General features: G+C 43.0%; 1 protein-coding gene across 1 annotated transcript in view; it reads left to right on the forward strand.

Moving 5' to 3' along the window:
- otogl (otogelin-like) overlaps positions 1–27,218 on the forward strand; it is a 172,307-nt gene that overhangs the window by 138,678 nt on the left and 6,411 nt on the right. The window lies entirely within an intron of this gene.

A 27,218-nucleotide genomic window follows, 5' to 3' on the forward strand; every position in this document is an offset into this window, starting at 1 on the left:
GTTGCTAAGGTTTTTAATTATGGCCGTTAGGTAGGGCTGCATGATAAAAATGTATACTCATGATAACTTTAATACAGTGTGGACAGCTTTTGTTTTTATATCATATTGTTTGAATTCTCAGTGGACAAGTTACATTCCCTGGATAGTGCATTAAGGAGTGTCCACTCCTTCCACATTATCGCAATACAGTACATTTCTTAGCAATTTTTTTTTAGCTCAGAATGTACTTGACAGGATGATATAAATATAAATAGAAACACTAATATAGTTTTGTGGTTTCAGGTTCTCTAATTTGTAGCATTTGAGCTGTAAAGGCGAGTCCTGATGATCTCACTCACTAATAAGTGACAGTGTCTTTTTTATCGCTGCCCGCTAGTTAGTCCTCAGTCCAAATAGTGTAATATGACCCGGATGAGGGAGCCATCTCAAGCACAATCTGAGATTGTTAATCGTTTCTATAACTATATCTAAGCTCAGTAGTATAATAATTGATTTTATTCTATCCACATTCACTGGATATGAGCAATCATGTGCTCTGATTGGCTACTCTACTACTAGGATATCAGCTCATATACACTGTAAAAAAAGAATAGTTGAGAATACTTGAAATTTCAAGGCAACAGTCTGCATTAAGAATTTTATGTTTTGCCAATGATGTGCCCATGATAATCCAAACTATGATAAAACTGTTATCTTTATTAAGAATTCTTAATTAAGTCAATTTTCAGTTCCTCATTCTGCCAACATAGATTTCTCTTTTTGCTGAACAGTGGCATTCACAGTAGTACAAAAAGGCAATTGAGGTTATCAGACTTTTTTTGGATAGGACAGTGTAGAGACAGGAAATGAGCGGGACGGGGAGGGATCGGGAAATGACCTTGGGGTCAGGATCGAACCTGGGTCCCTGGATTTATGGTATGGTGCCTTATTCACCTGAGCCACGACGCCATACCCATGACGTGGGTTTTAAAAATTTTTGTAATTGTGTAGAACAATGAAAAAAGGCATGTATAGTTTAATGATAAATTATGATAACCTTGGGGGTGTTGTGGCTCAGGTGGATAAGGCGCCATACCATAAATCCGGGGACCCAGGTTCGGTTCCGACCCGAGGTCATTTCCCGATCCCTCCCCGTCTCTCTCTCTCTCCTGCTCATTTCCTGTCTCTACGCTGTCCTATCCAAATAGAGGTGAAAAAAGCCCTAAAAAAATTGTCATTGCCTTTTTGCACTACTGTGAATGCCACTGTTCAGCAAAAAGAGAAATCTATGTTGGCAGAATGAGGAATTGAAAATTGACTTAATTAAGAATTCTTAATAAAGATAACAGTTTTATCATAGTTTGGATTATCATGGGCACATCGTTGGCAAAACATAAAATTCTTAATGCAGACGGTTGCCTTGAAATTTCAAGCATTCTCAACTATTTTTTTTTACAGTGTACTGTACCGTGAGTAGAGAAAAACAAAATGGCGGTGCGTGTTGCTGAACCAGCCGAGGACGAAATAAAAACTCTACTCAAAAACAAAACCCAAAAAATACAAAAAAGCAACAAAATATAGAATGAAAGTATTTGATGTATTGGAAAGAGCGTATCTTTTTTTATTTTTCAAGAATTATTATCGCATTTTTCACAAATTGCTACTGTCATTTCGCCAGGTTGTTTACATTCTTCATCTTTAAGCATTAAAATTTGTTCAATTTTTTTTAGACTGGTTCAAAAGCTCAAAGAAGTTTGACAATCACAGAACTGAAATGTCCGAGGAAGAATTAAATAAATGTCTAAAGCTATTCTATACCTCGACACAACAGCAAGATGGCACTTTCTGCAAAATAACACTAAAGTCAATTTGTGCAGCCATCGATATTTTTATCCCCCGCTGGCTGAAAGGCCCGAAGGGGGATTTATGTCGTGCCGATTTCCGTCCGTCCCGGAAAGGGTGCTCACCTTCTGAAATCAACTCCTCTCACAATTTTTGGAGGAATTTCACGAAACTTGGCAGGATTCTTTGTTATATGTCTGTAATACGCATATTGCAATTTCGTTAAATTCGGTCACATTTTACCAGAGTTACAACCCTTGATTAACAAAATTATAATTTGACAATTTCATGAGAGTGTGTTTTCCTTCTGAAATCAACTCCTCTCGCAATTTTTGGAGGAATTTCACCTCCAAAAATTATATGTCGGTACTATGCATATTGTTATTTTGTTCAATTTGGTCACATTTTAGCAGAGTTGCGGCCCTTGATTAACAACCTTGTACTTTCACAATTTCCTGAAGGTGTGCTTGCCTTCTGACATCAACTCCTCTCACAATTTTTGGACGAATTTCTCGAAGCTTGGCAAAAGGCCTTGTTATATGACAGTAATACGCATATTGCGATTTTTTATTTCGTTTGTGAAAATTTGACCAGAGTTTTGACCCTTGATTTAAATAACTTGTACTTTGACAATTTCATGAGGGTGTACTGTACGTTCTTCTGAAATCAACTCCTCTGACAATTTGTGGAGGAATTTCACCAAACTTGGCAAAAAGCTTTGTTATTTGCATATTTAAATTTTGTTTAATTTGGGGAAATTTTACCAGAGTTATGCCCTTGATTATTAACAAACTTTTACTTTGGCAATTTCATCAAGGTGTGCTTGCTTTCTGAAATCAACTTCCCTCACAATTTTTCTTATCCTCCACTGGCTGAAAGGCCCGAAAGGGGATTATGTCGTGGCGATGTCCGTCCGCTCGTCCCGGGAAGGGTACTCGCTTTCTGACATCAACTCCTCTCACAATTTTTGGAGGAATTTCACGAAACTTGGCAGGATTCTTTGTTATATGTCGGTAATACGCATATTGCAATTTCGTTCAGTTCAGTCGCATTTTACCAGAGTTATGGCCTAGTTGCCAGCGGGGGATATTGTGCTCTCAGAGCACTCTTGTTAAGAAGTCCACCTAAGTGGAAATGTTTTGTATAAAGTTTTTATTCATTGAATTGCCAAAAAATAAAAATGCTCAGTTTCTCAAAATCCAGTGAATGTGGATATAATAAGTTATTCCACTTGATTTCATGGAATAATTGTTAAATATTTAATTGATTGAGGCCAAAAATAGCAATAAAAATAAAAATACAATTAATTATGCAGCCCTATTGTTGAAGTCCTAGACTGAATTTGTAGGATTAAAAACCATGAATGCAGCTTAAGGAAGGAAATCCGTTAAACACTTTATAGGCCGCTTATTCATACTTGTATAGAGAGTTATCTAAAACTAGCATGATTAGTGGTTTGCATGAATCTGTCTTTAATGATCTGTTCATAAAACTCCACCATGACCTTTTGATTAGACTGGTCTTTGCATGCTTGGGGAGCTAAGCGATGGCTTTGAGGAGATGCTCTGGCATGTGCCCTTTCTTTTTTGGCATTTATAAATTGTGCTCTGTTTAAATGTTTAAGTTAAATATGTGCTGCAGTGCAAGTTTCTGTGTCTGCATGCATGCGAGTGTGCGAGGGCATGCGGTTTAGTTGTTGCGGGTTTTTTTTTCCTGCGGGCTAGCTGCTATGCTTCGAGTACTCTGAGGTGAGGAATGAGTCGTGGGGATTTCTGTCCAGATCGACACAGTGCATGCTGGGAAGGCAGCGTTTGTGACCTATGGTCAATGTGTGAAATTATAAATATGACCCTGTGTGTTTCTCAGGTGCTGGACTTGGTTTGTTACCTTTTTCCATTAGTCCAGTAACTCCCACTGCTAGTACTAACTGTGACACAGGTACTTTCCAACCCTCTTCCTCTGTTTTACTATACCGTGTGTGTGTTTGTGTATGCTGACCCAAATACTGAACTAAAAGTGCTGATAAATCGGAACACTGACACTGGTACCAGTAAATCAGTCCCTTGCAATACGCATTTAGTCATGAAATGACAATGATCTAGCGGGGTCATTATTAATGATGGCAGTCATAGCAAAGCAGATGCACACTGCGAACGGACTACAGCATCTTCCTACTGTGATTGTACAAGCAATATTTTAAGAGACCATGAGGACGGTCAGGTTGAGCAACTCAATGTAGAGCAGCATCACTGAGCGTGGTCTTAAAAATGAGAGTGAGGTGCTGTGCATTGTACATACACAAAGGTAACATGAAGCAGGGAAGCTATCGAGATCGTCTGCCCTCACGTTGTCTATTTAAACAGCATAATGTCTTAAACATATGGCCCTGGTCATGTCACACTATTGGTCCCACTCCAAAAAAACATCATGTCTAAGCTCCTGTTCGATCATGTTAGATACAGTAGCTACCAGAAGTTTACATACAGTTTAGAAAAAGACACAAACTTTTTTTTTTTTTCCTCCATGTCTGACAGTAAAATTGAGGAAACTTTTCCTGTTTTAGGTCAGTTAGGATCCCCATGTCACAGTCTGGTCTAGTCCATCCATGCCTGAGTTTGTGGGACTTCCATGCCGGCTCCAGGCCGGATCCGGGACAGGAATTCAGTCCTGCCCTGCTGTAGGCCATTTTCCCTGAAGCGGCACTCCCACACCTGCTACCACTCCTCTCCCATCAGCCAGGGCCTACTTAAGAGATGTTTGGAGCTACTCCAGTTGCCAGACTGTCTCTTGCAGGCTTTCCTCGCCTCGCTACAGCCCTTTGGTGTTGTGACTTCTCGATTCCCCCTGCCTGTGTTCCGTGTTTTTTTTTTTTTTTTTTTTTGTCCAGTTTTCTGTCCAGTTTTTGCCCCTGTTTTACCTGCCTGTTCCTCTGGATTGTGTTTTTTGCTTCCTCTACCTGGGTTTCCCTTGTCCCTGTTTTCTTCAGTTTTTGTGAAGATTTTTCTGTCCTGTTTTTGTCCCTGACCGTGCCTGCCTGCTCTTCTGTGTTTTGACCTCTTGGCCCGTTCTTTGACAACTGATTTTTGCCTGAGCCCTATTGTACCTCTGCCCTCAACTTCATTAAAGAAGTTCTTTTCTGTACACTGCCTGTTTTGAGTCTGCTCTTGGGTCCTCACTTCACCTCAGCCCACCGCAAACAAAGTTTGGGGGGATAGGAATCACCCTGTCCGTCTGTCCATCTGTCCATGTGTCTTGTAAGCTCAACAACTCCTAAACAGTTTGACGGATTTTGATAACTTTACACCATTGCAGTATACCACCTGAAGATGTGCATGAAGGAAAATAATCCCAGTCTGATGTTTCAAAGGGGAAATAATTCAACTTATTCCCTTACATATGGAAATATATGATGACAGGCTCGTAAGCACAACTCCTCCTAAACAGTTTGATGGATTTTGATGAAACTTTACGCAGTTGTAGTATACCACCAGAAGATGTGCATGAGGGAAAATAATCCCGAACCAAGGCCTTAAAGATCCTTATTTTCTTACATTTCTTTATATTTACATTTCTTCCTTCCTCTTGCAGTCAGTGTATGACATGCTCCCATCATCTGCAAATTTGGCAAGGTGGGGCCTGAAGTATGACCCACTTTGCAGATTATGTGGGAAGATAGGTACACTTGCCCATATCCTGGCCGGCTGCAGCACAGCCCTCACCCAAGGGAGGTATAGGTGGTGGCATGACAAGGTGCTCACAGTTCTGGCAGACATCTTGGAGCAGGCCAGGAAGAGACCACAACAACCTCACAGGCCACAAGCAATATATCAGCAGTTTATCCGGGCAGGGGAACGGCCATCGATTGTAAGGAGGACCAGAGCCAATATCCTAAAAAAGGCACAAGGGTGAGAGATGAAGGTAGACCTGGGAAGGAAACTGGTTTTTCCTCCATCACTCAAACATCATTGAGGCCTGACATCATCTGGTCAGAGCAGGCGAAGAAGGTCATCCTTGTGGAACTGACTGTCCCATGGGAGGAAGGTTGTGACGAGGCCCATGAGAGGAAGAGAACGAGATACCAAGACCTTGTGTAGAGAGAAAGGGTGGCAAACATGTGGCTGTTCCCAGTTGAAGTGGGGTGCAGAGGGTTCCCGGCATAGTCAGTGTAGACAGTGCTCAGTGCACTGGATATATCAGGGAATGAGTGGAAAACAGCTGTGCGCAGGATTGGGGAGGCAGCAGAAAGAGCCTCTCGTTAGTCCTGGCATAAAAGGGAGGAGGAGGGCTGGAGGCCCGGAGCCGATGGGCAGTGATTTGGCCACCACTGCCGACCCGCCAACTGGAGGGTGTCATGGTTAAGGGTCGAAATACGTGATGAAGGTTGGGCACCGTCTGACGACATCAGCCTCAGGCCGAAGGCCACAGTCGCTCAAATAGATCGACTGCATTAGGCATCCTCGGATGTATTATAACATACGTCATTATCTGGTGATGTGGTTCCTAGACCTGTTGATACCCTGGAAATGATACCACATTGTACCAAATGGATTTAGACCCCATATATTATTGAGATGAATGACTAATAGGAATTTGAATCATGGTGTTGCAGGGGTATCGTTTTTTTAAGTTCACACAGTTCCAGTTGACAAATTTTGTTGTGATCGGGGGGTATTCTATCGCGAGTTTACTCAGAGTTCTAGCTTTTTTATTTGTAAAATATCAGAATAATCGGAGAGAATTTTTTAGAGAATTTTTAATTACTTTCATCAAAGTCAGAAGTTTACATACACTTGGTTGGTAGAATTGCCTTTGAACTGTTTAACTTGGATCAAATGCTTTGGGTCGCCTTCCACAAGTTTCTCACTATACCTTGCTGGAATTTTGGCCCATTCCTCCTGACAGAACTGGTGGATTTGAGTCAAATTTGTGGGCCTTCTTGTTTGCACATGCCTTTTCAGTGCCATTTTCTATCAGATTTAATTCAAGGCTTTGTGATGGCCACTCCAATACCTTCACTTTGTTGTCTTTAAGCCACTTTGCAACTAATTTAGAGGTGGGGTCATTGTCCATTTGGGAAAACCCATCCACGCCCAAGCTTTAACTTTTTGGCTGATGTCTTTAGATGTTGCTTCAATATATCCACATAATTTTCTTTCCTTACGACGCTGTCTATTTTGTGAAGTGCACCAGTCCCTCCTGCAGCCCCACAACGTGATGCTGCCACCCCCATACTTCATGGTTGAGATGGTGTTCTGAGGTTTGCAAGCTTTCCCTTTTTCCTCCAAACCTAACGATTATCATTATGACCAAACAGTTCAATTTTTGTTTCATCAGACAACAGGACATGTCTCCAAAAATTAAGATCTTTGTCCCCATGTGCAGCTGCAAACTCTAATCTGACTTTTTTATGGTGGTTTTGGAGCAGTGGCTTTCTCCTCACTGAGTGGCCTTTCAGCTCATATCGGTACAGAACTTATTTTACTATGGATAATGATACTCTCTTACCGGTTTCAGCCAGCATCTTTACAAGGCCTTTCACTGTTGTTCTGGGGTTCATTTGTACATTTCGCACCAAAGCACGTTCATCTCTGGGACGCAGAAGCCGTCTCCTTCCTGAGCGGTACGATGGCTGTGTGCTCCCATGGTGTTTATACTTGCGTATTATTGTTTGAACAGATGAATGTGGGACCTTCAGGCATCTGGAAATTGTACCCAATGATGAACCAGGCTTGTGAAGAGTCACAATTCTTTTCCTGATGTCTTGGTTGATTTCTTTTGATTTTCCCATGATGTCATGCAAAGAGGCCCGTGTGTTTGAAGGTGTGCCTTAAAATACATCCACAGGTGCTGGTGTGCCTCCAATTAACTCAAGTGATGTCAATTAGCCTATCAGAAGCTTCTAATGCCAAAACATCATCATGTGGAATGCGCCAAGCTGTTGAAAGTCACAGTCAACTTAGTGTGTGTAAACTTATGACTTTGATGAAAGTAATTAAAATTCTCTCTCTGATTATTCTGACATTTTACAAATTTAAAAAAAAAATTGTGGATCCTAACTGACCTAAAACAGGAAAAGGTTTCCTCAATTTTACTGTCAGACATGGAGAAAAAGTTTGTCTTTTTCTAAACTGTATGTCAACTTCTGGTTGGAACTGTATTTATCACAAAAAGCACAACATGTCCTAAGTGTTCATATAGGACTAGCTTGGGTAGCATAATTTTTTTTTTCCTGATCTATTCCCGGGTGACCACAGTCACCCAAAGCTTCCCATTTGGACATATGCCGTGTTGCATGCAGATATAGGACCAGATAGGAACTGTTCATAGTTTTTGCCTGTTTGGCATTGCCTTGAAATTTCTTGTTGGTTGGACTACTAACAGTTGGTAGTTCAAACGTATAGTGAGATTCAAGCTGCATGTTGAACGCCAGTCTCACCAGATGCAATGCAAACCCATGGTTCCGTATGTAACATTTTCCATAAACAACTTTAAGTTATTTCTAGCAGGTTGCTGTGTCCCAACAGGTAAGAACCGGAGTCATTCAAAATGCTTTCTGAGAAGGCGGAGCCTAACATATAGTTACTGTAGGTGTAATACACAGACTTCTGAAACACTGATAACACTGGTCTATAGCCAAAATGCTTCAGAAATAAATATAGTCAAACTTTACTAATTTTGGGTCACTGAGAACGAAAATGAAACTTAAAATTGTTCATTGGCACTAGCTTTCAAGATTGGCTCTATGAATAAATCTATGATTGGGTTTGGATAGTACTTTTTTTTTTGCAAAACAATGAATGATGCAATCTGAAGCTGGTATTGCATCATACATGATATCATGTTATTCCCAGAAGTCACTGATGATGCAATCATAAGTCAACTTACGTAATTCTGCTGAACAAATTGCCCTATATCAGCTCAAAGAAAAAACAACAACATACAGTGCTATGCACTCGAGATTAAGTCTTTGCTTGACAAGAGATGCTCCGTTTCATGAATACAAGAGACAAGCTGCCAAAAAGCACTGAGTACACACTGAATAAGGACTAAACCTATTCAGTACTTATACATAATTGTTTTTTGCCATTTGGTTAATAATACATTTTGCTGATTTTCTAGTGGTACATAAAGAGAACAGGTGAAATATCATGTAAACCAGCCATAAAGAATGAAGAGAAATGAAGAGAAACGTTACTATCTACACAAAGTATAAAATGTAAAATATTAAATATATCTTGGAAGCCATAGCCAGTCAGCTGTTTTAATTGTTATATTTGACTTCAACACACCAAATTTCATAACAAACAGCCAGTTTCATCTCTGAAGCAGACAACTTCTGAAAAATTGTTGACCAATGCAATTTGGCCAAAGTTCATTCGATTATTTTCCATAAACATTTACGCCATATACGGAATTTCAATTACCGGTGTTCTGATTCTGCTGAAATTTTCAAGTTTTGCCACAAAGAAAGTGTGTTTATTTACCTTGCTTGGATCATTGACAAGCCTCCCCTTAGCAAAAAGAAGTTTATTCAAGTGTACTATGAGTATACTTATTTTTTACTAAAACTGCAGAAGTATACTTGAAGTTGACTTTTTATAAACTATATTTTATATACTTAAGAATAGTATAGTGAAGTATACTTGGCTTATACTGAAAAGTATAAATAAAAGTCTAAGACTAAGTACATTAATACTAAGACTTATACTTTAATACTAAAACGTATACTTTAGTATACTTTTCACGTTTTTCTGCCACAAAGTACTAATACTTAGTATATCTTGCTCCAAGTGCATAATAAGGTCAAGTCATTGACTCATGCTTAACATTTAATTTATATATTAATATAATATAATGCTGGAGTTTAAAACTTTACAGTATATAGTATGTGTGCTCAATTGCATTATCTTTATGTACCTTAAAATCATACACAAAAACAGAAAAACTTTTGACTTGACTTTATTGATCAATTTCTCCAGTAAGGAAGGACTTGATTTCATAGGTCTTTATTTTTGAAATGTTTGAAAATATATCAAACTTGTTTTCAACATTCTGTCTTGTGATTTTGTAAATGCATCACACTCTTGTGTACATACAGTATGAGTAAACTTTAAGAATACATTAAGGAGTATATTTCCAGTATATAAATAGTAAGCTACAAGTGATATGCCAAGCAAACTTAAAGTATAACAAGTAAACTAGTGAAATAACCAACGTTTATAACAGTATACTTAAAGTATACAATAATAAACTAAAAATAGGGACTTGAAGTATGTAACTAAGGGGTGTTGTGGCTCAGTCAACTAAAGCGCCATACCATAAATCTGAGGACCTGGGGTCGATTCCAACCCAAGGTAATTTCCTGAACCATTTCCTGTCTCTACACTGTCCTATCCATTAAAGGTGAAAAAAGCCCAAAAAAAGAAGTATATCGATAAGTGTACTTGTGGTATACTTTAAGCATGCAAGAGGGATATACCAAGTACATTGATAGTATATAGATGAGTGTACTTGTTGTATACTTTAAAGTGTACTTTTGCAAACTTAAAGTATACTTTTATAAACTTGAAATGTTCCAATTTAGTCCGAAAAAGTATTAAATTTGTATACTTTCTAGTACACTAAAAGTACATGGTCTGTAGTATACTTGCTATACTTATACTCATACTGAAGCATACTTAATAAAATGAACTTTAAGTATACTACTTTTTGCTAAGGGTCCCCTTACAAAAAAGAAGTTTATTCAAGTGTGCTTCTAGTATACTTCTTTGAAACTAAAAATAAGAGAGTATGCATTCAGTTTACTTTTTATTTACTTATCAGAGATATACTTAATAAAGTTATCCATAAGTATACTTGGCTTATACTGAAAAGTATATAGAAAAGTCTAAGTATATTAAGCTTATACTTAAACTTTGATCAAGATATACTTAACAAAAGTGTAATACAGTATTAAAATATTTGTGCCTTATGTTTAATTGTACTTGCCCTGTATCTGTGCTTACCTTTATAACTTCATTGTAACTTAAGGTACAAAACACTTAAGTTGCCTGCTGGTAGTGTGCATGAGGTAAGGGTTAGGGCTAGAAGGGTAATTGCAGTATACTTCAAAACTAAAAAGTGGACTAGATGTGCAGTATATAACCAGTAACTAATAGTATATTTCCAATATGCTATAAAGTATACTTTAGTAAACTAAAGTGGCCTAGAAGTATGAAACAAGTAAACTCATAGTATATTTCCAGTATACTATAAAGTATGCGTTTGTAAACTAAAGAGTGGACTACAAGTATAGAACTAGTAAACTATAAGTTTACGTGTGGTATACTTGCAGTACAAAATAAAAAAAAATACTAGTTGTATACACAAAGTTTACTTCTCTTAGACTTAAAGTATACTTTTTATAAATTAAAAGTGGGCCAATTTAGTCCCAAGAAGATTAGATTAGTTTACTTGCAAATATACTGTAAGTACGGTACATTGATATCAGTATACTTTGTACACAAAACTATACTTAAGGAAATATACTTTAACTTTACTTAAGTATACTTAATAAAATGAACTTCTTTTTGATAAGGGTCCATAAAATGAATCTTAGAAACACGGAGTTTACACCACCTTCTGATTTGAAGCAGAAGAGTCTTCTTGTTGCTTCATTCAGATGCCTGGATAATGTGTACTCCGTCCCATTAAGCTCTCACTCCCTGTGACTTTAGGGTATTAGGAAATCAAAAAGTATACTACTGGGTACATACAAGGATGTTTCAGTTTTACTCCTTCTGCAACATAATTGGGACCAATAACATGACCAGGGCCATAAGTCATAAGTATGAGATGTTCAGTGCTGGCATCGATGAATAATATGATTCATGACACACCCTAGATTGCCTAATATAAGCAGATTAATATCAATAACAGTATCACCGAGTAACAAAACATCCACCTGTACTGAGTCTGAAAACAATGGTATCAGTATGTCCCGACTAATAACTTGTAATACCGGTTGATGTTATTTTGCATTGTTATAAATGAAACCTACATTAATAGAGCGCTATTTTGCACCCCATTCTTTCACAGGTGTTCAGTAGAGTTGAGATCCGGAGACTGTGAAATCCATAGCATACGATTTACATTTTCATCCTCATCACATCATTCAGTGAGCCCTTGTGCTCTGCAAATAGAATGGAGGGGCGGGGTCATCCTGGAGGAGACCATGCCCCTGTCAGGATAGACATGTTTTCAGTTCAGAGCTCTTTCCTGTCATAATTTCTCCCATAGTAACAAACAGTCATGTCTTTAATGCGGTGTCCATTGTTGTTGAAGTGTCTCGGCACTGGAAATGAGAAATCCTTTCTTATGATGGTATGAAGGTGCTTGATAGAATGATCATCCAGGCTCCTCTTGGTATCTCACATGTTCAGATGGATATTTTGGGGACTGTAATTTTGGTCGGCTTTATTAAAGGAGAACTGAAGTCATTTTTTTTTACTCAAATATTTTTATTGAATTGTACGTGTATCACATCACATCACATATACAGTGGGGCAAAAAAGTATTTAGTCAGTCACCAATTGTGCAAGTTCTCCCACTTAAAAAGATGAGAGAGGCCTGTAATTTTCATCATAGGTATACCTCAACTATGAGAGACAAAATGAGGAAAAAAAATCCAGAAAATCACATTGTCTGATTTTTAAAGAATTTATTTGCAAATTATGGTGGAAAATAAGTATTTGGTCAATAACAAAAGTTCATCTCAATATTTTGTTATATACCCTTTGTTGGCAATGACAGAGGTCAAACATTTTCTGTAAGTCTTCACAAGGTTTTCACACACTGTTGCTGGTATTTTGGCCCATTCCTCCATGCAGATCTCCTCTAGAGATTTTTTTGCAGAAAAACAGCCCCAAAGCATGATGTTTCCACCCCCATGCTTCACAGTAGGTATGGTGTTCTTTGGATGCAACTCAGCATTCTTTCTCCTCCAAACACGACAAGTTGAGTTTTTACCAAAAAGTTCTATTTTGGTTTCATCTGACCATATGACATTCTCCCAATCCTCTTCTGGATCATCCAAATGCTCTCTAGCAAACTTCAGACGGGCCTGGACATGTACTGGCTTAAGCAGGGGGGCACGTCTGGCACTGCAGGATTTGAGTCCCTGGCGGTGTAGTGTGTTACTGATGGTAGCCTTTGTTACTTTGGTCCCAGCTCTCTGCAGGTCATTCACTAGGTCCCCCCGTGTGGTTCTGGGATTTTTGCTCACCGTTCTTGTGATCATTTTGACCCCATGGGGTGAGATCTTGCCTGGAGTCCCAGATCGAGGGAGATTATCAGTGGTCTTGTATGTCTTCCATTTTCTAATAATTGCTCCCACAGTTGATTTCTTCACACCAAGCTGCTTACCTATTGCAGATTCAGTCTTCCCAGCCTGGTGCAGGTCTACAATTTTGTTTCTGGTGTCCTTTGACAGCTCTTTGGTCTTGGCCATAGTGGAGTTTGGAGTGTGACTGTTTGAGGTTGTGGACAGGTGTCTTTTATACTGATAACGAGTTCAAACAGGTGCCATTAATACAGGTAACGAGTGGAGGACAGAGGAGCCTCTTAAAGAAGAAGTTACAGGTCTGTGAGAGCCAGAAATCTTGCTTGTTTGTAGGTGACCAAATACTTATTTTACCGAGGAATTTACCAATTAATTCATTAAAAATCCTACAATGTGATTTCCTGGATTCTTTCCCCCCATTCTGTCTCTCATAGTTGAGGTATACCTATGATGAAAATTACAGGCCTCTCTCATCTTTTTAAGTGGGAGAACTTGCACAATTGATGGCTTACTAAATACTTTTTTGCCCCACTGTACATATGTGCTCATACATTGTAAATTTTTCAGAGTGATTTAACATAAACATAAACATCCCTCCTCTCCCACTAGCCACACCTACAAGCCATGATTCCTGAGGAATATTATTCCTGGAGTGTTGTAGGGAACTGCTGGAAGTCAAGTATTGAGTTGCAAGATAAATAAATAAGAAGAATAAAAGTAAAATAAGTAAATAAACACACAAACGGGACGAATAGATAAAAAAATAAATAAATAAGGGTAAATAATTAGGAGGCGGCAAATTTAGGCAATGACTGATACAGACACTGTAACTGACAGGAAAGGAAAGAGGGGCAGATATCTCAATTCAACTCAAGGTTCTCAAAGTATTTCAGGAAAGGTCCCCATGTCTTCTGGAACTTCTTGCTCGAGTCACAAACTGAATAGCGGATCTTTTCGAGGTCTAGACAGGACATAATGTCCCTTAACCACTGAGCGTGTGTGGGCGGGGCAGCATCCCTCCACCTTAATAGAATCACACGCCTAGCCAAAAGCGAGGCAAAGGACAGCATGCGGCTTTTGGTTGGAGTGAGGCACATGTCATCTTCACCAGTGATGCCGAAAAGGGCAATCAGTGGACTGGGTTCTAGCTCAAGATTAAGAATAAGGGACAAGGTTTGGAAAACATCTCTCCAGTATCTTTCCAGGCTTGGACAAGTCCAAAACATGTGAATAAGCGAGGTCTCACCTCTCTTACATTTATCACGTAAAGGATCAGCGTCTGAGTACATATGAGATAATTTGGCTTTAGATATATGAGCCCTGTGCACCACCTTAAACTGTAACAGGCAGTGACGTGCACAGAGAGATGTTGTATTTACCAGCCTGAGAATGGAATCCCATACATCGTTTGACAGTTGAAAGTTTAAATCCTGATCCCAAGCAGTTTTAATTTTGTCCAGAGGAGCCTGTTTTATGCCCGTCAGTTTGTCATAAATGACCAATATTAACCCCTTGCACGATGGATGCAGACCAAGTAACATGTCGGCGGTGGTCACAGTAGTTGCCCCAGGGAAACTAGCCATCTGAGAATGGAGAAAGTGTCTTGCCTGCAGGTATCTGAAAAAAATGAGTGTTTGGTAGACTAAACTTTTCAGACAGTTGTGCGAATGATGCAAAGCTATTACCAATGAAAAGATCTTTAAATTTCTCGATACCCCTCCCATGCCACTCTTGGAATGCAGAATCAGATAGAGAGGGTTGAAAGAAAGGGTTGGACAGAATAGGACTAAGGAGAGAGAAATCATGTAAACCGAAATGCTTCCTGAACTGAGCCCACACCCTTATTGTGTGCCAAACCATCAGACTATCAGTCCATTTACCTGGGGGGAGAGGGAGCGGCGACCCAAGCAGAGCCAAAATGGAAACATTTCGGACCGAGCTCAACTCCATCCTCACCCATGTCGGACAGTCAGCTCGATTGAGAAAGTGCGACCAGGAAGTAATGCAGCGTATATTAGCAGCCCAGTAGTAAAGACGGAAATTAGGCAGCGCCATACCTCCATCTTTTTTGGATTTTTGAAGATGGACTTTATTTAGTCTAGGGCGCTTGCCCCTCCATATATAGGCCGCTATGATTGAGTCCAATGAGTCAAAGAAAGATTTGGGAATAAAGATTGGTATAGATTGAAAGAGATATAAAAATTTAGGGAGGATGTTCATTTTAACAGAGTTGATCCGGCCCACCAGGGATGTAGACAGTGGTGACCACTGCATCAAGCGCTCTTTCACATGATTTAGTAGAGTATAAAAATTTTCTTTAAAGAGACACTTATGTTTCCTTGTAATTGTAACACCAAGGTCGACAAATTTATTTTCCACAATCTTAAAGGGGAGGCTGGTGTATTTTAAAGCAAGTGCCTCTGTATTCACAGGAAAAAGTTCACTCTTGAATTAAATTTAGTTGATATCCCGAAACCTGGCCAAATTAAGTGAGTAAGGATAACATTACAGGTAAAGAGGTTGTTAAGGTTTTGCTGGAGATCGAACCCAGGTCGCTGGTGTAGTGATCCAGCAAACCCCCACTAGGCTACCAGGGGAATGACTCAAGTGTAGAGGAGTGAGGCGAAAGTAGAGTAGAAAAACAGTTTATTTACAAAATTTACAATCCAAGGCAAAAACAAAAGTATAATCCAAACGCTCAGAAGATAACTGGGAAAAAAACAAAAGTTCAAAGTCGAAACAAAGAGCCAAAAACCAGAAAAGAAGAGGCAAAAATACAAACGCTCAGAAGATCCAAAAAGGTAAACACAAAGTCCAAAAAAGTCCAAAAGAAAGCAAAGTACAAAAACCACAAAGACACAGGCGAGGAACACGGAACAGAGGTTACTGGAGCTAAACATAACAGCACAAAGACTCCGTGACTAGGGACCAAACTGAGGAAGTATTTATACACAGGGAAATTAAGAAACTGGGTGGGGCAGGAAATAAAGAACAGGTGGGGGTAAAAGGCACATGGAAACAGGCAATCAAAACAAACACAAAAACACAAACAGTGGTGGCCTCTAGAGGCCAAAACAAACATGACAAGATAAGGAAATAACAGCGGCCTCTAGAGGCCAAAACAGTCCCAGTCCTAACAGGACCCCCCCCCCAGGAGCGTCTCCTGACGTTCCCAGGGCGATCCGGATGGGCCGAATGGAAGTCCCGACACAGATCCTTGTCTAAGACGTCCCGAGCGGGAACCCAGCAGCGCTCCTCAGGGCCATAGCCCTCCCAGTCCACTAGATAATGGAGCCCGCCACGGACCCGGCGGGAGTCCAGCAGACGGCGCACAGTGAACACGGTCTGACCCTGGAAGATGCGGGGGGGCGGGGGATTCCTAGGGGCAGGGGCATACGTGGACAACAGTACGGGCCGCAACAGGGAAACATGGAATGTGGGGTTGATCCTTAGAGTCCGGGGCAACTGGAGCCGGTAGGCGACAGGGTTCACCCTGCACACAACCTTGAAGGGGCCAATCTAGCGAGGAGCAAGCTTGCGGTTCTCCACCCGCAGCGGAAGGTCCTTGGTGGACAGCCAAACCCGCTGCCCAGGGCGGAAAACATGGGCAGGCCTTCTATGGCGGTTGGCCTGAGTCTGGTTGGACCTGGAAGTCTGGATGAGGGTCTTCCTGACCTTGTTCCAGGTCTTGCGACACCGTCTCACATACTGATTGACCGAGGGCACCCCAGCGTCGTCCTCCTGTTCAGGAAACAGAGGTGGCTGGAACCCGAACTGGCACTGGAACGGTGACAACCTGGTGGCAGATGACTGCAGGGTGTTGTGGGCGTACTCTGCCCATGGCAGCCAGGTGCTCCAAGATGTCAGGTTATCCATCGCCAGGCCTCGCAGGGTGGTTTCCAGGTCCTGGTTGAGCCTCTCGGTCTGACCGTTGGACTGGGGGTGGAACCCAGAAGAGAGGCTGGCAGTGGCCCCGATGAGTTTGCAGAAGCCGTGCCACACTCGGGAGGAGAACTGGGGCCCCCGGTCTGAGACGATGTCCTGCGGAAGACCAAAGACTCGGAAGACATGGGTAAATATATTTTTGGCTGTTTCAAGAGCAGAAGGAAGTTTGCACAGTGGTATGAAGCGGCAGGCTTTGGAGAATCTGTCGACAATGACCAAAATGACAGTGTTACCTTGTGAGTCTGGAAGGCCCGTGATGAAGTCGACTGCCACATGGGACCAGGGACGCCGGGGAATGGGCAGAGGATGCAGGAGGCCCTGGGGATGCTGTCATGGGTTCTTGGTTCTGGTGCACACATCACAGGACAGGACGAATGACCTTACTTCCTTCTCCATGCTTGGCCACCAGAAGTGTCTTTTCAAGAAGTCCAGGGTCCTCCGAGCTCCCGGGTGGGCGGTGAGAGGGGACGAGTGATCCCACTGGAGAACCTTGGCCCGGGCTTGACGAGGGACGTACAAGAGGCCTGGTGGCCCCGTCCCAGGATCGGGGTCCTGGCGTTGAGCTCGTCGGACGACCTCCTCGACACCCCAGCGGACGGGGGCCACAATCCGGGACACAGGGATAATAGGCCCATCTTCACTCTCTCTGTTGGTGGCAGAGAACAGCCTGGAAAGCGTGTCAGGTTTGGTGTTCTTAGAGCCGGGGCGGTACGATAGGGTGAAGTCGAATCGGCTAAAGAACAAAGCCCACCTAGCCTGTCGTGGATTCAGTCTCTTGGCTTGCTGGAGGTACTCCAGGTTCTTGTGGTCTGTCCAAACCAGGAATGGATGTTGTGCTCCCTCCAACCAGTGCCTCCACTCCTCAAGGGCCAGTTTGACTGCGAGCAGTTCCCGATCCCCCACATCATACCGGGACTCCGCAGGGCTCAGGCGGTGGGAGAAGTAAGCGCAGGGGTGCAGCTTTCCCCCCGAATGTTGAGAGAGGACCGCGCCGACGCCACTGTCCGAGGCGTCCACCTCGACGACGAATGGTTGCGATGTGTCTGGGAGGACCAGGATGGGTGCCGTGCAGAAGCGGTGCTTGAGGTCCCTGAATGCCTTCTCCGCCTGAGGAGACCAGACAAAAGATCCACCTGTCTTCTTGGTGAGGTCCGATATGGGCGCTGCTACAGAACTGAAGTTCCTGACAAACTTGCGGTAGAAGTTAGCAAACCCTAAGAACCGCTGAACTTCTTTAATGGACTTGGGAATGGGCCAGTCCCGGACGGCTAGGGTCTTGGCTGGATCCATCTGGAGTTGTCCTGTTCGTACAATGAAACCCAGGAAGGAGACCTCAGGGACATGAAACGCGCATTTCTGGGCTTTGGCAAACATTATTCTGTAGCAGCCTCTTGAGAACCTGGCGGACATGGTGGCGGTGCTCCTGTACGGTCTTGGAAAATATTAGGATGTCGTCGAGGTAGACGAAAACGTACTGATTGATCATATCCCTCAAGACGTCGTTGATAAGGACCTGAAACACTGCTGGCGCATTGGTGAGTCCGAAGGGCATAACTTGGTACTCGTAGTGCCCAGACGGGGTGTTAAAGGCAGTCTTTCATTCATCTCCCTGTCGGATGCGGATGAGGTGGTATGCATTCCGTAAGTCCAACTTGGTGAAGACAGTGGCGCCTTGGAGCAGATCGAACGCTGTGGACATCAGCGGAAGGGGATAGCGGTTGCGTACAGTGATCTTGTTCAGGCCCCTGTAATCAATACACAGCCGGAGCCCCCCATCCTTCTTGCCGACAAAGAAGAAGCCGGCACCAGCGGGTGAGGTGGAGGGTCGAATGAACCCAGAGGCCAAGGCGTCCTTGATGTACTCCTCCATGGCCTTGCGTTCTGGCTGAGAGAGGGAAAACAGTCTGCCACGAGGAGGGGTAGCCCCAGGAAGCAAGTCGATGGCACAGTCGTAGGCACGGTGCGGAGGAAGAACGGCAGCCCTGCTCTTGCTAAAAACTTCTTTAAGATCCCAGTACTCTGTGGGAACTTGAGATAACTTGGTGAGATCAGGAGGCTCGGCAGGAGACACAGGAGAGCTAGAGAGCAGACAAGAGGCATAGCATGCAGGACCCCATTCCACAACCTGGCTAGTTACCCAGTCAATATGAGGGTTGTGGCGGGTAAGCCAAGGAAGGCCTAGAATCACCGGAAACTCTGGTGAATGAATCAGGTGCAGGGATATTTCCTCCTGGTGACCTTGAGACTGGAGAAAGACTGGAGAAGTAACTTGGGTGACTCTTCCATCACCTAAAGCTTGGCCATCCAGGGCAGACACAGACAGTGGGACTTCAAGAGGAGTAGTAGGGACATTGATTCTTTGGGCGAAGTGGACATCCATAAAGTTTCCAGCCACCCCGGAGTCTAGCAAGGCCTGACAAGAGTGGACGGACTCACCCCAGGAGATGGAGACAAGGATGTAGACTCCTTGGCCAGGAAGTTCAGGAGAGAGGGTAGGCCCCGTCACAACCCTCCCTCAGCTGGACAGGGCGGTCCTTTTCCCGAGAGCTCAGGACATGATGCTCGGAAGTGGCCAGGCTTGCCACAGTAGATGCAGCACTTGTCCCTCCTCCTGCACTCCCTTTCAGCTGTGGAGAGACGAGTACGGCCAACTTGCATGGGCTCTGGACAGTCACTGGAGGAGGTGGACGGACTCCAGGTTGCGGCAGTGAGGCAAGGGGAACTCAGGACTTGGTGGCGCTCTCTAATCTGGTTATCAAGATGAATGGCATGCAAGATCAGAGTTTCAAGGTCACCTGGGCATCCGATAGAGGCCAGGCCGTCTTTGATGGGGTCAGACAGACCATGGTGGAAGGCTGAAACCAGGGCAGTCTCATTCCATCCACTGACTGCTGCGAGCGTCCGGAACGAGATGGCGTAATCTGCAATGCTTCCTCCTTGTCGGATGGACATGAGCTTTCTGGCTGCGTCTTTACTGATGTCCGCCTGATCGAAGACATGAAGCATCTCCTCCGTAAACAGCTTGAAATCAGAGCACTCGGGTCCCTGTCTCTGCCAGATGGCCATTGCCCAAGCTCGTGCCTTACCAGCTAACGAGGTTATCACAAAGGCAATCTTGTGGCGATCCGTAGTGTAGGTGGTAGGCTGGAGCTCAAAGGTGAGTTGGCACTGGGTAAGGAACTCCCGGCACTCACCGTGCTTGCCGTCATACCTCTGTGGTGCAGGAAGGCTGGGTTCTCAAGGTGAAGTAGGCAGCGTGGCAGGAGGCACTGGAGCGGGAGCAGATGGTGGAGCAGGAGCAGGATGAGGAGATGCAGGCAGAGGAGTCAGCTGTGCCAGGGTTTTCCCAATTTGCTGAAGCAGTACCTCGTGGCAAGCAAGGGCCTCACGTTGGCTTGCAAGTATTCGTCCATGAGTGTCCATGGTAGCTCCGAAGCGTGTTAAAGCAGCCATAATTCCCTGAAGGTTAGCCGGGTAGACCGTTGAAGACGCCTCTGCTGAGTCGGTCATGACGGAGTCTTTCTGTTAGGGTTTTGCTGGGGATCGAACCCAGGTCACTGGTGTAGTGATCCGGCAAACCCCCACTAGGCCACCAGGGGAATGACTCAAGTGCAGAGGAGTGAGGCGAAAGTAGAGTAGAAAAACAGTTTATTTACAAAATTTACAATCCAAGGCAAAAACAAAAGTATAATCCAAACACTCAGAAGATAACCGGGAAAAAAAACAAAAGTTCAAAGTCGAAACAAAGAGCCAAAAACCAGAAAAGAAGAGGCAAAAATACAAACGCTCAGAAGATCCAAAAATGGTAAACACAAAGTCCAAAAAAGTCCAAAAGAAAGCAAAGTACAAAAACCACAAAGACACAGGCGAGGAACACGGAACAGAGGTTACTAGAGCTAAACATAACAGCACAAAGACTCCGTGACTAGGGACCAAACTGAGGAAGTATTTATACACAGGAAAATTAAGAAACTGGGTGGGGCAGGAAATAAAGAACAGGTGGGGGTAAAAGGCACATGGAAACAGGCAATCAAAACAAACACAAAACACAGAAACAGTGGTGGCCTGTAGAGGCCAAAACAAACATGACAAGATAAGGAAATAACAGCGGCCTCTAGAGGCCAAAACAGTCCCAGTCCTAACAGAGGTGTCTGGGTTTGATATAAAAAGTAAAAGATCGTCAGCATATAGAGACACTTTATGTTCAATTCCTTTCCTCAAAATCCCTGAAATATCCTTGCAGTTACAAAATGCAACTGCTAGAGTCTCTATGGTCAGATTGAAAAGCAATGGGCTTAAAGGGCACCCTTGACGGGTTCCCCTATGAAGATTGAAAGGTTGAGAGTGTTGAGAATTGGTAAGGATAGAAGCAGTTGGGCACGTATATACGGTAATAGTTTAACCCAACTAATGTAGTTTGGGCCAAAACCGAATGTACGGCTTTGAGCGGGTGGGTGGAGCACAGAAGTACGGCAGGCCAGAACTGAGTTGTCAAAACTCTTTTATTTAGCTTTTCAGCATTTAACACACACACACACACACACACACACACACACACACACACACCCTTCCAGTCACCCAGACACACACACATTAGTCGTCTGGTTCGGGAGAGAGCTCCCTTCCTCCTCTCTCTCCCTCCTTATATAGGGCGCGGTCACTGGGGAAGACACACAAACATAAGTTAATTGACCTCAGGTGTAGTGCTTCTGCCACTTACCTTCCCTGACTCCGCCCTCCAGTCACAGACCGACGCTTGACCATGCCCCCGCTGCCACACCGAATTTTTCCAAAACTGCAAATAAATATTTCCACTCCACACGGTCAAATGCTTTCTCTGCGTCTAGAGAAAGGACACATTCCGGAATTGCCTCTGAAGGAGAGTACAAAATATCAAATAAACGACATATATTAAAATAAGAGTGTCGTTTTTTTACAAAGCCAGTCTGATCCTCTGATATTATCTCTGGTAATATACCCTCTAATCTACGGGCCAAAACTTTTGCCAAAATTTTGGCATCAACATTTAGTAAGGAGATTGGCCTATAGGAGGAACACTCTGTTGGGTCTTTACCTTTCTTTACCATAAGACTGATGCATGCCTCATACAGTGTTGCTGGGAGTTTGCCTTACTTGAAAGAATCTGAGAACACTAAACATAGATGAGGGGAAGGTAATGAAGAAAATGTTTTGAAAAACTCCGCTGGGAACCCATCAGGTCCAGGGGATTTCTCAGATTGCAATGAGGAGATAACAGCAGCTACCTCCCCCTGCGATATAGGCTCGTCTAACCTAGTCTTATTATCATGGGTAAGTGTGGGGACCTCTAAATGATCTAGGAAATTTTCCATCAGCGTACTGTCATTTGGGAGGTCCGAAGTGTAAAGTCGGGAGTAAAAATTCCTGAATGTGTCGTTGATTTTAGAGGGATCTGAGGTGATGTTATCATCATCCATCTGGATTTTTGTTATGTGCTGTTTTGCTTTAAATCCCTTCAGCTGATTGGCTAGCATTTTACCAGATTTGTTGCCATGAACATAGAACAGACTTTTGCTCTGCAATAGTTGGCGTTCAATTGAATGTGTTGAGAGGAGATCGAATCTAGTTTGGAGTTCCACACGTTTTTTATATAGTTCAGGGTTCTTGATTTGAGTGTATCTTTGATCCACTTCTTTAATTTGAATAGATAGATCTATCTGTTCTTTCTGAGCTCTGTTTTTCATATTTGCGCTAAAAGAAATAATTTGTCCCCTTAGGTAAGCTTTCAGAGCATCCTAAATGGTCAGGCTGGTGGTTTCAGATGATGCATTTGTATCAAAGAAAAAGGTTATCTGCTCCTCCATAAATTTCACAAAGTCATCATTGGACAGTAAAGTTGAGTTAAAACGCCAATGTCTGTCTGCAACAGGAAGGTTAGGAAGGGTCATGGACAATATCACTGGGGCGTAGTCAGATATCACTATACTCTGATAGTCACAGGAACAGGCAAATGGGATCAGATGATTGTCAACAAGAAAATAGTCAATCCTAGAGTAGGTATGATGGGAATGAGAAAAGAATGAATACTCCCTCTTGTTTGGATTGAGATCCCGCCATATTTCTGTGACTCCATAGTTGTCTAAGAAAGACTGAATAAGTGATGCAGATTTACTCATTATACCAGGGTTAGAAGAAGACCGGTCGAGCACAGGATCGAGCCAACAGTTAAAATCCCCACCAAGTATGAGAGAGTATGAGCTCAGGTCAGGAAGAGAGGAAAAGAAACCTTTTAGAAAACCCACATCATCCACGTTCGGAGCATATACATTGTCAAACACTATCATAGTATTATACAATTTCCCTGAGACAATAATATAGCAACCGTTTGTATCTGCTATTACGTTATGGTGTTTAAAGGGAATATTGTGGTTAATAAGAATGGAGACCCCTCTGGCCTTAGCCTGAAAAGTAGAGTGAAAATGCTGCCCCACCCACCGCGACATCAGACGTGAATTGTCAGAACCACGAATGTGTGTTTCTTGTAAAAAAGCAACGGCTGTTCCAAATTGCCTGATGTGTGAAAAAACCTTTCTCCTTTTAACAGGGTGATTTAAACCCTTGACATTCCAGCTCAGAAAATTTAAGGGACTAGCCATTCTCCCTAACAGAGAAGATGGGTAGGTAAGCACAGGTGGTATCAATACTCCAGGTATAGGTCCCAAGATAGCATAATAAACTCAAAAGAACACAGAAAGTATGTGTGCGGCCAGGGCTTTTACAGACTTCCAAAACAGTGTAGGTTTTGAAAAACCCACCCGCCCTTCCCACAACAAGACAGCTGCCAAAGAACATAGCAGCAAGCTCTTCAAAACTTCCATTATCCACCTAACAGAATTCTTCCTGTAGTACCATCTTCAGCTCCCGCATTATTATTCAGAACATAAACTACACTCCTATGTTAACATCTCTTTTTAAGAACACAACCCTATAGGAGGAAAAGCAGCGCCCCAATGGGTCTCATATGTGGCCTCGAATAATGTACAGAAGACTACACATATAAATGGTTACTTAAAAAAAATACCAGTGAACTTTACAGTGTTATTCCTACCATGGTAGAATAGTCCGTTAAGTTTAATTAAAGAAGAGGAAAATACTCACACCGTCACTGCTTTAGTTGTCATGGTAACCTTGACTCTGATGGCGGAGGCAGAAGGACCTTGCCGCCAGAGATAAGGGGAAAAACAAAGTATGACAGCGGCCAAACAAAGTAGTTAAGAACCACAATAATCCATCAGCCACAGTCACTAAGCAGTCCTTTATGATGTGCACGAAACACTTGGGAGGCCGTCGACATATCTCCGTGCCTCATCCGCCAATCGCAGCCACTTCCTCTCCCCGCTGGAAAGTGTGATACGGAGCCGAACGAGGTACAATAGTGAGGGCTTGAGTCCTCGGTTGTAAAGCTCCGTCATTACTTCCCTGTATTCGGCGCGCTGGCTCAAAACTTCTGGGCAGTAATCCTCCACAATACGGATCTGCTGGCTGTGGTAGTCCAGTTTCCCCCTCCGTCTAGCCTCACGAATCAGAAGATCTTTTATCTGGTAACGGTGAAACCGAAGAATGACCGGCCGCGGTCTCTGTCCCGGGGCCGGTTTGGGTGCCAGTGAACGGTGGGCTCTATCGATCTCCGGCGGGGAGGAAAGCATCTCCTTCCCGAAAACCTCACACAGCAGATCAGAGAAGAATTCCGTGGGTCGCCCTCCTTCAGTAGTCTCCGCTAGGCCAAGGATGCGTAGGTTTTGCCGTCTGTTCCATCCTTCCCAGATCGACGACTTTAGTGGCTAGCTTGGAGTTGTTTTCACGGAGGCTGGAGCAGACATTTTCCAGCTCACTGACGTGTTGGCTTAGGTCCTCAGAAACAAGCTCGAGTGAACTCAGACGCTGGCCATGTTCTTCTACAGTGGACCGAACTTGGTCGAATTTCGTTTCCAGCAAGCTGAAAGAGGACCTGAAGTCTGTAGCTAATGCCTCGCGGTGCTGGTTCAGTAGCGCCGAGATAGCCTCCATCATTACGCTAGTTGACGAATCGTCCTTTTTTCCAACCTTGGCCACTCTTTGAAGCCATTTTAAAGTAGGTGCGAGTGAAATAAAATAATTGCGTAAATTCTTCAATACTTTGGTTGTGAAATAAATGGTTGAAGGAGTGAAAAAGTTTGAAACGAGCAGGAGCACGTGTCCGTTGCGTCTACTCCATGCGGCTGCCACAGGAACTCCTCTAAAGTCATTTTTAAACTTGCTTTATTTCTTAATTAATGTGTTATTCAATTACGTTTTCGGTTTTAGTAACCTTATACAGTATCGTGACTCGTATTGGCAACTAATTGCAATTAAATATTATACTTATCGGCCTGTTTGTTTTTTAGCCATGTTGAATTTAGTTTGTTTGGTCCACGGCAGGCGTCGCTTATCCGCGCGATCTTCACGAGACTTGTGCGAGACTTCGAAACGTGAAGTGTCAGCCAGGTGTCAGTGGCGCCATTTTGAAAACTGTTTTCCAAACGAAATATTGCACAAAAACGAGTTTAAATGACGATTACTGCCTACTTTTTTCAAACTTTCCTGATTGCTATCAAAACAAACAAAACTTCCAGCTTGATTACATCAGCATTCGAAAGAGGGCGCGCGCGTCTTTTGACAACGTTGGCAGATGTCGGTCACTTTGATTTCCGCTGTACGTTTTACTTCCGTCCTATGATGTCTCGCACAGGTCTCGACGAATCTCATTTACACCCATTGCTTTGACATTTGTACTGATATATTAATTGACATACAACCCCGATTCCGAAAAAGTTGGGACAAAGTACAAATTGTAAATAAAAACAGAATGCAATATTTTACAAATCTCAAAAACTGATATTGTATTCACAATAGAACATAGACAACATATCAAATGTCGAAAGTGAGGCATTTTGAAATTTCATTCCAAATATTGGCTCATTTGAAATTTCATGACAGCAACACATCTCAAAAAAGTTGGGACAGGGGCAATAAGAGGCTGGAAAAGTTAAAGGTACAAAAAAGGAACAGCTGGAGGACCAAATTGCAACTCATTAGGTCAATTGGCAATAGGTCATTAACATGACTGGGTATAAAAAGAGCATCTTGGAGTGGCAGCGGCTCTCAGAAGTAAAGATGGGAAGAGGATCACCAATCCCCCTAATTCTGTGCCGACAAATAGTGGAGCAATATCAGAAAGGAGTTCGACAGTGTAAAATTGCAAAGAGTTTGAACATATCATCATCTACAGTGCATAATATCATCAAAAGATTCAGAGAATCTGGAAGAATCTCTGTGCGTAAGGGTCAAGGCCGGAAAACCATACTGGGTGCCCGTGATCTTCGGGCCCTTAGACGGCACTGCATCACATACAGGCATGCTTCTGTATTGGAAATCACAAAATGGGCTCAGGAATATTTCCAGAGAACATTATCTGTGAACACAATTCACCGTGCCATCCGCCGTTGCCAGCTAAAACTCTATAGTTCAAAGAAGAAGCCGTATCTAAACATGATCCAGAAGCGCAGACGTCTTCTCTGGGCCAAGGCTCATTTAAAATGGACTGTGGCAAAGTGGAAAACTGTTCTGTGGTCAGACGAATCAAAATTTGAAGTTCTTTATGGAAATCAGGGACGCTGTGCCATTCGGACTAAAGAGGAGAAGGACGACCCGAGTTGTTATCAGCGCTCAGTTCAGAAGCCTGCATCTCTGATGGTATGGGGTTGCATTAGTGCGCGTGGCATGGGCAGCTTACACATCTGGAAAGACACCATCAATGCTGAAAGGTATATCCAGGTTCTAGAGCAACATATGCTCCCATCCAGACGACGTCTCTTTCAGGGAAGACCTTGCATTTTCCAACATGACAATGCCAAACCACATACTGCATCAATTACAGCATCATGGCTGCGTAGAAGAAGGGTCCGGGTACTGAACTGGCCAGCCTGCAGTCCAGATCTTTCACCCACAGAAAACATTTGGCGCATCGTAAAACGGAAGATACGACAAAAAAGACCTGAGACAGTTGAGCAACTAGAATCCTACATTAGACAAGAATGGGTTAACATTCCTATCCCTAAACTTGAGCAACTTGTCT

Source organism: Neoarius graeffei, chromosome 6 (genome assembly GCF_027579695.1).
Source record: "Neoarius graeffei isolate fNeoGra1 chromosome 6, fNeoGra1.pri, whole genome shotgun sequence".
NCBI lineage: Eukaryota > Metazoa > Chordata > Actinopteri > Siluriformes > Ariidae > Neoarius > Neoarius graeffei.